Source organism: Panthera tigris, chromosome C2 (genome assembly GCF_018350195.1).
Source record: "Panthera tigris isolate Pti1 chromosome C2, P.tigris_Pti1_mat1.1, whole genome shotgun sequence".
In the NCBI taxonomy this organism is placed as follows: domain Eukaryota; kingdom Metazoa; phylum Chordata; class Mammalia; order Carnivora; family Felidae; genus Panthera; species Panthera tigris.
The window spans coordinates 12,332,501-12,346,827 of NC_056668.1; the positions used below are offsets into that span (position 1 = coordinate 12,332,501).

Consider the following 14,327-nt stretch of genomic DNA (forward strand, 5'->3'; position numbering starts at 1 on the left):
ACCATTTGCCATTGACCCCCACAGTCCAAGGTAGGTAGTGATTTTTCAATTCTGCCAAGGCACACGTTGTACTCGTGTCTGTCATGAAAATGCTGTACGTGAAAGATCAGTTATTTGGAGAGCAACACCGGCCAGCTGCCCAACGTTGTTATCATACCGCGCCATTGTGATTCTCTACCAATCTCTGTATATGCTTGAACTCTCATGAAATGGTAGGAACTCTACTTCTTTGTAGATCCGGGCAAGCTCATGGATAATGTTGCTATGCAGGTGATGTACTATGAAAAATTGCTTTAGCACTTCATAAAACCATTTAAGAGTCTCAAGACATCGCTTTGATGTTTCAGGTACTCTATTTTATGGAGGTAATTATATCTAAGAGAGGTACTCAAAAAGTAGGCTTTTTTGAGACTCTCAGGATACATCCCTTAAAACTATCAAGATTTTACTTACTGGAGGAGGGGAGGATATCATTATGGAAGAAAACTCTCTCAGGAAATGGGAAGGGTCAGTTTTTAGCTCAGAGGAGGAAGAATATTTTGGAATCGGGAAAGAACAAAGAATGTGTCTTAGTCTGGTTTCCCCAGAGAGGATGACAAGAGAAAGATACCTACCTTGCAAATACTTTGCTGGGGATTGTGATCCCCAGAAGCAGCAGTGAAGGGGAGCGAAGCAATGAGAGGTTCTCTGAGTTGGTTGACCCCACAAAGCACGTGAGAGGCCCATGTGACACGCACCTCAGGACTGCCAACGTGGTGCGAGAAAGCAAGTAGCATGTATCCATCCGTTTGTATCCTCCGTTGGTCAGAGAATATTCGATGAGGCATTAACTCCCCAGAACTTCCAGGTAGCATTGGCGAGGATGCCGACAGTCGTCCGCCGTGTCCCAAACCTCGGTGAAAACAGAGAAGCCTTAGCATGGAAGGCAAGACGTGCTCGCAGGCTGCCTTCATGTGCAGCTGGTTGGACCCATGCCCGAGCTGCTTACCACCGCGGTGACCAGAGTAGAAGACAAGTGTGGCCACAAGGATCCGAGGAGGTGTGCAACAGGTACCCGATCCGAGGTGTCTGTAGTTTACGAAGACGTGTGCTTTTGTGATCAGGGTGATAAGAAAACTCAGACCGGGTGGCCGGCTCCTGTCAAGAAAATAAGATGCAAGGACGGCTTATAAGAATGAGAGCGCTGTGGTAGGAAGGGGTGTTTGGTAAGAGGAGAGGAGAGGTATCAAAGTCATCGGGCAAGAGCAAGCTGGAAGGATGGCCGAATAGCAGGGGTCCCTTTGAAGCTCAACATTAGGAACTTCTAGCTCTTTGCATTTTCTCCACGAGTGCCTGCACCCTACGAGGGGGAGCTGAGAAGGCAGACCACGGGGGCAATCCAGGGCTGGGCTGCGATGGTGCATACAGCAAGGGGTCATCGGCGGAGGGCGGGGAGGGGCACGTGGAAGCAGCTGATCACAGAGCGAAGAGAGGGGAAACAGACAAAGTGAAGCCAAGGCACCCCACACACAGACGCTTCCGTGGGGGTAAAGCAGAGCGGGAGTGGGGGAGAGAAAGAACAAAAATGGGACAGCAGCGACTTGAGGTTGGAACAGAGGCCACATGCTGATGACAAGATCTAGAGCACGATCAGTGCTACCTGGTGAGGACAGGAGCCTCGGTATCCTGCAGCAAACTGAGTAACAGGGATGTTCACGTTGCCGCAGAAGGAGCTGGGAGGGAAAGACAGAACCTGAGATGCGTCCTGAAGTTGCCCAGGATGGAGCAAACGTTAATAAAAGATACAGCTCGACGATTCGGAGGTGGCTAGCCGGTGGTAACGGAGACTTCAGATGATGATACTGGGAGAAAGGCTTTTGGCAAGACTGGAGTTTGAGCCCTCGCTTGAAAAGAGTTTAGGTAACCAACATGTTAATTAACAATCAAAGCGGTTGCGAGAGTTTGAAGACAAAGCAAGACTTGCCTCAAAGCAGACTTGTAACTGGCATTATTTCTGCAGGAGAAGTTGGAGAGGTGTGTGGAATTTCACTCTTACTTAGTGCACAGGGTATTATTTGAATGTGCTATCAGGAGCCTGCAATGCTCTTCTGGGAAGAAGGAAAGAAAGAAAGAAAGAAAGAAAGAAAGAAAGAAAGAAAGAAAGAAAGAAAGAAAGAAAGAAAGAAAGAAAGAAAGAAAGAAAGAAAGAAAGAAAGAAAAGAAAGAAAGAAAGAAAGAAAGAAAGAAAGAAAGAAAGAAAGAAAGAAAGAAAGAAAGAAAGAAAGAAAGAAAGAAAGAAAGAAGAAAGAAAGAAAGAAAGAAAGAAAGAAAGAAAGAGGAAGGAAGGAAGGAGAGAGGGAAGAAAGAAAAAAAAGGAAGAAGGAAAGGAAGGAAGGGAGAGAGAGGGAGAGAGGGAGAGAGAGAGGAAGGAAGGAAGGAAAACAAATTTAGCCAAGGACAAAAGTAGAATTCGAGCCCACGGCGAACACTTGTCCACCACCTTTGATTCCACAGCCGAAAGAAGCAGGCATCCTAAGCGGGTGGGGCGGGGGTGGTTCATTAGTCTTCCCAACACTCATTTTTGCTAAATCCACTTAAACTGTGTGACCCCGTTAACACAAAGAGCACATGTTTTAGAAGTGAAGTTTTAGGCAGATGGAGAGATATGAACGTGTGGTAAATGTTTAACTTGCTACACACAGAGATCCAGCCGTATTTCATCAGCGGCTGTCTGTTTGGCCTCCAAGCTTCCAGGGAGGAACCCGCCTCCACACGCTCTATGTCTTTGTCCCAATCCCCCACTCAGCAAGAGGTCCTGGAAGGCATCGATGTCCTAACAAAGAGTAATAATGACACAAGCCACCATTATCCGACGGCTCCTTTGTGCCCAGCTTATGCCCAATACTTTATGTAGCTTCTCTTACTCAGCAAACACCCGTGGGCAGGCGATGTTGTCATTGTCCCGCAGACTGGGCGGTACGGAGCCACTGTAGGGGTTCAGCAGTGTCCCCAAGGCACCAGGCTGCTCCACGTTCCTGCTCTGCCCTCCTCAGTGACGGGAACAGCTCCTGCAACCTCTGTGTTCACACGGGAAGAAGAAACAGAGGAGGCAGGTACCAACAGAGTCCGCTCCAGCAGGTGTAACAGCAAGGAGATTTAAGACACTAGATGGGGAGGGTTGAGACACTAGACAGCTCTTGAGTCATGGGGAGGGTTGAACAGAATCTAGGTCGAACTCAGGAGGTCGCCGAGAAATTGGGCCATCGAGGGAGCTGCTGGTTCTTCCACAGTCGCGAAGTTGTTGAAATAAGAGGCCACCTTCTCCAACAGGAAGCCAGGACACGTCTGCCACGACCAGGAAGCAGGTCAATCAGAAAGCCGCCCCCGGAGCGCGAGGTCCCAGACCTGGCCGATTCTGGCGAGGTCCGTGCCAGCAACAGAGATGCCCAGAAGTCTCTTCTCGCTCCCCACTGAACTCAGTTCCTGAGCGAAGCCCCCATGGTCCTCTCTCCACGTGACTTAGTTCCAGATCAAGAAGTAATCAGTAAAACTGAAATCATATCTGGAGCCCCAGCTGCGATGGTAGCTAAAGACCCTGCAAGTTGAATATCTTAGCTTTCTGGGCTCTACAGCAGAGGCAGGCAAGAGAGAAAGGCATTGGAAGAGAGGTGTGTCGAACTCCTGGATGAGCCACAGTAGTTCTGGAAAGCTGGGACGGTTCATTTTCATCTGGCCAGTTTTCCCTTCCTCCACCCCCAGGGGTCCCGTCCACGTATATTATCTCATTTAATCCCCACCTCAACCTTGCAGTGAAGTATTACTATCTCCTTTACAGATTAGGAAACTGAACCTCATGAAGTTTAAAAGATAATGTTCAAGAAGGTAGTGGAATCAAGATTTGAACCAAAGTCTGTGTTCCGCTATTCTCATATGATAGAATTTATATGTTTGCCTTGCTAAAAGTAAACACTGGAAAGAGTGGATTCTCTCTATTCTCAGTTCCCTTGCTCCTGATTATGATCCACTGGCTTTCAAAGAGCTGAATAGGCACGGGGCTCTCCCATCTCCAAACCCTTGCTCTAGAAATTTTCTTGATTGCGTGGGTTGCTTGGTCCGTGGACCTCTACGAAGCCAGATGACTTGGGTGTCAGGACTGTCTGGGGTGAGAAAAGAGGAAGCTTTTCGTCCATCGGCTCACATTCTCCATTGGCCAAAGACTCACTCCATGAGGCATTATTGTCCCTTTTCCTTATATCTGACCACTCAAATCCCAGCCATCCTTGAAGCCCCGGGTCAAATGCTACCCTTCTACAAAGATGTCGCCAATCTCCTTGCCAACAGGTAGCTCCACCTTCCCTGAAACTCTCATGCATTTCCTTTGTATCTTCCTCCAAATATTTTTCACCTCCCCTGAAACTCTCACGTATTTCCTTTGTGCCTGCCTCCAAATATTTTTCACAATCAACTTATACAATTACCCTTTCCATATTGTAGCTTCCTTGAAGACAAGAACTATGACATTTATCCCTGTTGTCCCTTGAAGCTCTTGGCACAGCACATGCATGTAGTAAGGGTTCCCTAAATGAATAATATATAAATGAATGAATTTCCCTGACAAGGTGCTCTCTTCTTGAAAATATTGGATAATCTACATCCAGGTAACTACAAATCAATTACTTTAGCTTCCTTTAGAGCTTTTAATTAGTGAGATGTTCCTCCATCACCACCATCCATCTGATTTCTCCAGGGTTTACTGACCCCTCATCAGTTAATGTATACAGAATGTTTTTTCCAAATTTATTTGCTTTACGGCTCTGAACATTTTAAAAATTGAACTGAAAAAAAGAGCGAGAACAGGACGACCTCTCTGGAGTTGAAATGAGTCCATTTTTCTCTTTGGAACACCCACAAGAGGACAGTTTTTTCCCCCCAGTTCAGGCATTTGCATCCGTAACAATTCATCAGACCAGAAAGTGGACCAAATCACGAGAGTAAAAGCATCTAGGAATATCATGCTGTATACTGAGCCCACTCGATTTCCTGCTGAAGTAGAATTTCTTCCATTCCTGTCAGCCCTTCAGGATCAGCAGACAGCGGCGGTCTCCCTAGTTTCTTCTGGAAACTTTCCACGGTAGAACCCCAAAACAGTGGCCGGTGGTCCCCAAGGCAGGTTCTCTCCTGCTGTGTGGTTAATGAAGCTAGTAGGCGGGCAGCTTCCCCCCCCCCCGGTTGCCATGGAAGCGGCCAGGGCCGCTGGCCCTCTGAAACCGGAAAACAACAGCAAGTGCAAGACCACACATTCCATCCTGCCTTGCAGATTAAACCAGCTGTCAAGCCAGGGGGAAGAACCAGGCGGAGGTCCGCAGCGTGGAAAAGCAAGCCTCACGTTGGAACTCCCAGATGTAAGTAACTCCTCTGTTCTTTCTTGAAAAGTGTGTCTCGTAAGACAGTTATTCAAAGCTTCAGAATTTCGGCTGCACTGCAGGCAAGTTCTGCGACCCTTTGAAGAGCCACTGTGGGCGTCCCCGTCTTCTGGCAGAATTTACATTTCCCGAGCATAATGTATACTTACGGTGGCTTTTACCAAGAAAGTGTTTTTTGTTTTGTTTTGGTTTGGTTTCTTTCAGGCTTCCAGGCATATGCATTGCTCTTTGTGGAGATTCTGCCTTTCAAAGGAAACGTTTCCAGGGCATTCAGCAAAGAATGAAATGGTCTTCTCATTTAGTCTCTAAACAGATAAATTTACTTAGGGTAATATTATTATATAACAGATATCTCCATGGATCCGGGGCTTGTTGTTTCTATTTAAAACATTTGGCTCTACTTCCCTGTCGGTCTTCAACGCGAAATAACAATTACATAAAAGAGATGATCAGGGGCGCCTGGGTGGCTCAGTCGGTTAAGTGTCCGACTTTGGCTCAGGTCACGATCTCACAGTTCATGACTTCGAGCCCCGCGTCGGGCTCTGTGCTGACAGCTCGGAGCCTGGAGCCTGCTTCGGATTCTGTGTCTCCCTTTCTCTCCCTGCCCCTCCCCGACTCATGCTCTGTCTCTCTCTGTCCCTCAAAAATAAATAAACGTTAAAAAACTTTTTTTAAAGAGCTGATCTATCATAGCTCTTTTCCTTATCGTGATCCCAAACAGAGAAAACTGGGAACTCTCAAAACATCAGCTTATACTATTCCTTTGCTCTGTTCTTATGTGACAGGATTACATTTATTGCTTTTTTATACACTGCTCATTGGAAAACGTACGAAGATAAGAAACGAAGTTTAGATGAGTATTAACATGTGGACTCGTTATCTTTTTTAAAAAATTTGTCCTTTTATTTAAAAGTGAAAAAACATATTAAATACTGTACTACAAGGCAAGAAGATGGGGATTTTTTTAGCCAAAACTGGTAATTCTTACACAGTTCTTGTTCATATAGTTCATTCTTTAACAAACATGTTTGGGGCAGGTTTTTTGTTTTTTGTTTTTTGTTTTTTTTTTAGCAATAAAAGTGTTGGTGTATACTGAGGAGAGGAAATTATGCATAATATATATAAAAACCTGTCTTTAAAAACTACCAAAATTATCAGGCCTCATTTGTTTGAAAAAAATTTTTTAATGAAAACTGTGATCTTTGGGAAATTTTTAACTTTTATTTTTAGACCAAATAATGCAGTATGTGTGAACAAAAAAAAAAGATTCTCATTAAATTTTTTTTACAGAAATTGGGCATTTCTGAAAATAACAGTTTTAATAAAGTATCTATGGAAATGAGTGCTTTTCAACAGCTGACTTAGACTTCCCAATTTTCTTTTTCCATACTAGTATTTTTACTGCTTAATGCTGTTATACTATCAACTTTCTAAAAGAATTTTTATGTGTATTTATTTTTGAGAGAGAGACCGAGTATGAGCAGGGGAGTACTATCAACTTTTTAATTCAGTGTCCAGTAGATCGTGCCTCTGTGTCAGTGGGGAGAACAGACAAACCACATGGCTCCATGAGTGTACGATCAAGGGCACAGACATGGGCCTATGTGCCAAGCTGGGTGGGGGCTGAACCCCAGTGATCGGATTAGCCAGGCATAGACCAAGTCATTAGATGGAAAGGAGTTTGCAGTCACTGGTTAACTAGTTCTCAGAAGGTCCTGTGTCAAGGAGAGGTACAGTAGCTACATATTTTAGTTAAGACTTCCCATTGGCTCGCTCTCTGAGGTAGCCTGCCCCCCTTATGCAGAAGCAGCACTCAACTAATGTCCTTATTTTTAAAGCCAATTTATAAATGTTCTTTTCAAAAAGTGTTTCTTTTTTTTTTAATATAATTTATCATCAAGTTGGCTGACATACAGTGTATACAGTGTGCTCTTGGTTTCGGGGGCAGATTCCCAGGATTCATCACTTACGTACAACACCCGGTGCTCATCCCATCCCAACAAGTGCCCTCCTCAGTGCCCATCACCCATTTTCCCCTCTCCCTCACCCTCCCCCCATCAGCCCTCAGTTTGGTCTCTGTATTTAAGGGTCTCTTATGGTTTGCCTTCCTCTCTGTCTGAAACTATTTTTTCCTCTTCCCTTCCCCCATGGTCTTCTGTTAAGTTTCTCAAGTTCCACATATGAGTGAAAAAAATAATAAAAAATAAAAAAAGTGTTTCTGAAATGTTTACGCCTACTGGAACTCACTTCATTCATTTTGTTTCCTATTCCCCTAGCATGAGGTTCCTATACACGCTTTATGTTAAAGGGCACAGAGTCTAGTGATAGAATACGAGGCAGTTGTATAGAAACGTGACCCTAGGATGGGAAATAACACTGCAATTTCCACCACAATTCTCTAGAACATGTTTGGCTGTCTGGGTTCAAATTTTAACTTTTTCTTACCAGCTCCGTGACCTTTTGAGTAAGCTGTTTAGCCTCTATGTGTCTCCGTCTTCTGATACGAAAATGGGGCCATCAGGTCTACTTTTACTATGATTTTACTAGGGATTAAATGATATAAAATACATAAAAGTACTTTGAACAGTACCTGGCATGAAAGAAGCAGTCGTTGAACGTTACTATTCATCAATTAAACATATCTATGGTTCCCAATTTCAATGAACTTTTGACACCACATATCTCCCACATTTCTTATTGAGAAGTACGCTGTCCATCATCGATGACCATTTTCTGTATTTAGCTGGTTTAGTCATGGGAACCCAAGGCTGTGGAGCAGTAAGTGTTGATGCCGAAAAATGTTGATACGGTAAAATGTCTTCTCTACCCAGCAGTCTTAACTCTCGCGGGAATCAAGAGTCGTGTATCCGGCAAGTTATGTTTGAGGAGTCTTGGATATTCAGGTGGAGTTTTCAAGGTGCTGGATATATGAGCATGGAGTTCAGGGAAGAGTCTGGAAGCAGGTTAATCATCAGCATATAGATAATATTTAAGTCCATAGGTTAGCACGCAAAGGAGTGGATATACACAAAGAAGAGAGCCAAGCACTGAGCCAGGGGCAGGCAACAATAACAAGGAGGAAGAGGGGACGCAAGCCAAAGAGAGTGGGAAGGAGCAGCCATTGGTAGCGAGAGAAGCTGGAGAATGGGGTGTCAGGGAAGAACAGAAAGTTCTTTGCTCAAGAAGGAAAGAATAGGCAACCGTGTCGAATACTGGTAAGAATTCAAGCAAGATGAAACCAGGCAACTGACCATTGGATTTGGCACGCTGGAGGGAGGAGTCACTGGGAAGCTGATGAGAATGGTTTGAATGGAGTGATATTAACAAAAGCCTGATGGGAGTGGCTTAAAAACCTAACAAAAACATGCACAGTCTCTCTGTATGATTACAGATTTGCTCATAAAAAGCTCGTTTTTAGTTTCTTTTATATGGTAGACTGGTGAAGCCCTATAAGAGAAACAGGTTTGAGGGGCGTCTGGGTGACTCAGTCGTTTGAGCGTCCGACTCTTGATTTCAGCTCGGGTCACGATCTCACGGCTGTGAGATAGAGCCCTGTGTAGGACTCCATGCTGAGCATGGAGTGTGCTTAAGATTCTCTCTTCTTTTCTTGATGCCCCCTCCCCCGCTCGCATGCGTGCGTGTGCGCTCTCTCTCTCTCTCTCAAATAAAAAAAAGAGAGAGAGAGAGAAACAGGTTGGAGGCGGACAAGAACCGCCATCCATAGCCCTAGCTACTAAAGTTTCATGAAAGAGGTGGGATCCAAGGACAGTTTAAGAGATGAGGCTGGTTTCTCAGCAGTTGAGAAATACAGAACTCTCCTAGACACAGGGAACAACATAAGCCGCGTGAGGGAAGTATCACACACACACACACACACACACACACACACACATTCCTTCAGGACTTCTTCCCACAATATTTCCTGATGCCTCTCCCTTCCAGTTTTGATCCATTTTCCATAAAAGGATCACTTCCCACTTGCATCTCTGAATTGCCTGGCTTCCAGGGCCGTTAAGAAAGCCAGAATCTTCTCGCGGCCAGAAGGGCTAAAGAATTCATCTGGAGTCACACCTAGACACCATTTCATGGGCGCTCAGTTTAGCCCAAATTGTGATGCTCAGATGACCCACTGGAGCTCTGCTGTTAGCACAAAAATAATAATCTCCAAGGAGTCGTCAATGAAATCAGGAGGCATTCTTCTCAAAAAAAAAAAAAAAAAAAAAACAACCTTTTTTATTTTAGAATAGTTTTAGACTCAGAAAAATTGTGAAGATAGCACAGAGACTTCACATATGCCCCTACCTAGTGTCCCCTGTTATTACGTCTTACATCAGAACGGACACGCACTTGTCACAATCAATGAACCGATATCGATACATTATTATTGTTAACTAATGTCCACATTTTATGCGGATTTCCTTAGATTTTACCTAATGTCCTATTTCTGCTCCAGGATCTGACATTACCTTTAGTCATTGTTCCCAGGAGGCATTTAAAGACCCTTACAAGTCTTTCATGAAAGCGGCAAGGTTTAACTTGCTTATGGTTCCAATATTTGGAACTAAAACCCTAAAGGAAAATTTAATTCTTAACGCTTCTAAGATTGAATATCGTTGGAATGGTTGAATACAGATGAAAGGAAAAAGCGTAAGGCTTCTGTCCTGCGGAAATAGCTCAAGCTACTTTATGAAACCGTCATAATGCACCTCACTGCGTGGAAGATATTAGTCCCTTTTTTATTGTTCTGGAAGTAGGTAATTAAAATATTAAAGCTTTGCAGGCTTTTTTTTTTTCTTCTCATCTCTTAGAAAAGGGATTACTCTGACTCATTTTTCCTTGGCAACCTCACACTCGTAATTTGAGCAAAGCGGTCCCAGGTTAGTTTTACAAAACTGGACGCTTGAAGGTTAGCTCTTGGGGGAGTCTGTAGTGGGGGCTATCATAAACCCTCAACGGACAGCAATTAGGGTGATGCCTTCTAATGCTCACCACTCTCTGTGAGATCAGTATTTACCAACTCTGCTCATTCTTCCTGTGAGCCCTGGATGGATGTGTAGGGTGAAGTGGAAGGACAGTGATCTGGGAGCCTGACTTGGGGCTTGTGGTCATCGTTCCAGGCAAGTGTGTTTCACCCTGTGTCTCCATCAGATTTACGAGAAGATTCCTAGGCAACTGCGAGCGTACACGGTGCTGATCGGTAAAGCCACGGAGGATGGGGATGCCTCATGGGGCTTTTGCCAGATGTCATTCAGTGGCTTTCAGGGGGGGACTCACAGGCAAGGCTTAGGATGTTGGGTTCGAATTTCCCATCCTCTTGCCCATACACAAAATCTCAGTATGCTTCCTTTGTCATGGCTAGGCCAAACACCGAAATTCTTGCTAAAGAGGATGCATTTTGCTTGCTGATTTTGGTAACATGATAACACTGCACAATTCCAGGAGGTGGAAGGTAAAAGTGGAAGTAAAGGGTCAGTAACATGCATCTCTGACTTAGCTAATGTAGGGATTTATAATGTAGGGATAGTATAAATATTTATGGAGTGCCTCTATGCATCAGGCACTATGCTAAGGACTGGGGAAACCACAGTCAACAAAAAGACCCGGTTTTTGCCACATCAGAAACCTGACTTACACAGCATACCGACACCAAGGGGTCCGGGATCCGATTAGCAAACGATGGGTGAAATCAACACCCAGTTGAGCTCAATGCTTTCAAAACACAAAATGCTTTCGTTTGTTCAAGTTGGCTCTCAGGTCCATTTCCATTATTGAATACATTTAATCTAAAAGCAGTAATCAACTGATCCTTGAAGGAGTCCTGGCTTCACCAACCACTGGGCACAAAAAAGTTCAAATGCACATTAATAGCTTGCATTTTGCCGATTTGTGTTTCCACCTCCCTGATACAAAGCCTTGCCTCCTTCCTACCTCTGTGTCTACACAATAGAGCCCCCAGGAATGTCTTACGTATGCTCAGAAATGATCCCTTCACTTGATTCTGTCCCCAACCACCATTGGATGGTGACTGTCCCTTGCCTTAGCCATGGGGCTCCCCACTGATTCACTGCCCAAAGAGGAGTGACCAGGGACACTCCCATCCATCCTCCAGGGAAGGCCAAATGGTGCTGCTTGTCCCTCCTTCCTCATCGTACCAGAGCTGTCCTGCACTCAGTGCACAAGTGGGAGGAACGACTCTGTCCCCAGCCCGGTGTCGTCACCCAGATAGGGGCCACTCGTGCCCCACATCTCAGGGTTCTTGAGAGCTGTCCATGCAGCCTCTGCCTGCAGCTCCACAGGACTCAGCCCGTGGCATTAATTAGTCTGGGCTGAGAAGAGACAAGTGCCATCCTGTCCCTCCACTCAGCCCTGCCCCAGGCCTTCACACACAGTCTTCACGCTTCCTTCTTTTTTCCTCGACAGGTCCACACATGCAAATCACCACCTGGATACAGGCCCCCCTCGGAATTCATGAGACGTGTCCAGATGCCTCATTTACGCTGGGCTGGACCCAATGCAGGATGACTACTCTGGACAGTTTTGAGCTTGGTATTTCAGAAAGCCAGTAATGGAGGTTGGGATAGAGTTACCCCAAGAGCTTCCTTATGATCCAGTCTAGTGAGAGTAGTAAGACACAGGAAACAATTAGCAAACACTGCAGGGCTGTAAATAGAGTGGCTAGCGTGTTTAAAAAAAACTTTTTTAACATTTATTTTTGAGAGAGAGAGGCAGAGTGTGAGTGGGGGAAAGGCAGAGAGAGAGGGAGACACAGAATCCAAAGCAGGCTCCAGGCTCTGAGCTGTCAGCACAGAGACCGACGCGGGGCTTGAACTCACGCATCACGAGATCCTGACCTGAGCCCAAGTCAGATGCTCAACCGACAGCCACCCGGGCACCCCTAGTGTGTGTGTTTAGTCCAAAGGGTGGTTTGATATGGGTGCTTTGTAATTTCCTTATATTCTCTATATTAGTTTCCTATGACTACCTAACAAATTTCCACAAGAAGAAATGTATTCTCTTACATTTCCGGAGGTCAAAGTCCAAAAGCAGGCTGACTGTGCTAAAGTCAAGGTGTCGACAGGGCTCCTTCCTTGGGGAGGCTCCAGGGGAGAATCCGTTTCTTGTCTCTTGCAGCTTCTAGAGTTTGCTGGCATTCCTTGGCTTCCAGCCATATCTCTCCGATCTCTGTTTCTGTTGCCACATTGCCTTTTTCTCCTCTGTCTCCTCCGGTTTCCTCTTAGAAGGACCCTTGTGATTACATTGGGCTCACCCAGATAATCCAGGGTCTCCCCATCCCAAGATCCTTAACGTAATCACATCTGCAAAGTCCCTCTTGCTCTGGAAGACAAGATTCACAGGTTCTAGGAATTAGGACACGGACACCTACAGGGGCCCTTACTCAGCCCCCACCGTATCTACCAGGGATAAGAAGAAACCAGAAAGCAAGTGTTTTGATCACAGTCCATGCCCTGCTACCCCACTGAACAATTTAGAAATGGGAATTGGACACTTACTTCAATTGACCGGTTTTGCTCACTAATGATTGCAAGCCCTCCTGTTCCCCAGAATCGCAGAAGGACGTTTGTAAATCCGAGTTGTTGTTTGTTATAGGACAAATGGGGCAAAGAGGCATTTTTGCTTTATGTTGAGCCTGTTCTTTATTCAATGTTTTGATGTAAGTAGTGCATTAAATGTGCCAGTAACTTTTATGTTTCTTTGGGGTGGCTTTTGGGATGCCCTGACAGAGCATGCTAATATATCCCTATTATCATTATGGTTCCGACCTTATAAAATATCATAGTACAGTACTAAGTACCACGTATATGTAAGCATACTTACTAGTAGTAACAGTACTCACGGACAGACTCTACATTTCCACGTGCGTCCTGCTACACTGACGTTATATCCTAGTGTAGTAGGTATTATCATCCCCGCACCATGTTGACAGAGACGACTCCGCAAGTCATTTCTGAGTGGCCCGCAATATACAGAGAGTTGAACACGAACCGTCACAAAAATAAAGCGTGGTGCTCTTGAGACCCGAACCACACACTTGAGGTTAATTTTGCCTAAATGCCAACTTATGGAGACGTGAACTTTATTTCCTCTTTCTCTAGATGAGGAAATAAGTCAGATGATAGCGAACAGTTTTGCGCCCACTGTATAAACCCAAGGAGATGCGGATCATACCAGGATCACGGTGAATCCTGTGTCGCGCCTCTCACTGTGAACTGTGTAAGTAAGGCCCAGGGGCAGGAAGAGCCCCTCATCAACAGAGAGTGCACAAGGCGGTGTCTTCAGAGGCAGACACTCGGGAGGGCGTGTGAAAATGCAGTGGCTCATAACACCAGGGCTGGGGGTGGAATACGAGGAAAGAAAAGATAACACTTAACCACAGTAAGGAAGCGCTGGGGAGAGACCCAAATTCATGTCCCTTTCAACATTATAAGCTTTGGACTATTAAACAACAAAGCTATCCCTTCTCTTGTAAATATCATCTTACATAGGGGCGCCTGGGTGGCTCAGTCGTTAAGCGTCTGACTCTTGACTTCAGCTCAGGTCATGATTTCACGATTCGTGGCTTTGAGCCCTGCATCAGGCTCAATGCTGACAGTGCGAAGGCTGCTTGGGATTCTCTCTCTCTCTCTCTGTCTCTCTCTCTCTGCCCCTCTGTCCTTCCCTGGGTCTCTCTCAAAATAAAGTAAACCTAAGAAAATAAATATCGCATTACGTAGCGTGTATCTGTAACCTACCTCCTGCGGTGCATTTGTGAGACAGAGCCAAAGAAAAGAAAAATGCCCCAAATCCGTTTTTTCTCAAAGAGCTTCTCAAGGTCCTACACCTAGAGTGTCCCCGCGAGCATCTCATGCACGAAAGCAGAGTAGCCAGGACGTTCTCCTTGGCCTGCCTGGGAAGGGTGATTGCACA

General features: G+C 45.3%; 1 protein-coding gene across 2 annotated transcripts in view; it reads left to right on the top strand.

Annotated features, from left to right (window-relative positions):
- The window catches only part of CC2H21orf62 (chromosome C2 C21orf62 homolog), a 33,770-nt gene that overhangs the window by 10,422 nt on the left and 9,021 nt on the right, over positions 1 to 14,327 (top strand). The window contains exon 2 of one of the 2 annotated variants that reach the window (XM_007090421.3): positions 13,517 to 13,634. The gene's annotated coding sequence lies outside the window, so the exon portion shown is untranslated. Of the gene's footprint in view, positions 1 to 5,309; positions 5,382 to 13,516; positions 13,635 to 14,327 lie in introns of those variants that run through there. The other variant, XM_007090420.3, reaches the window with a different exon arrangement.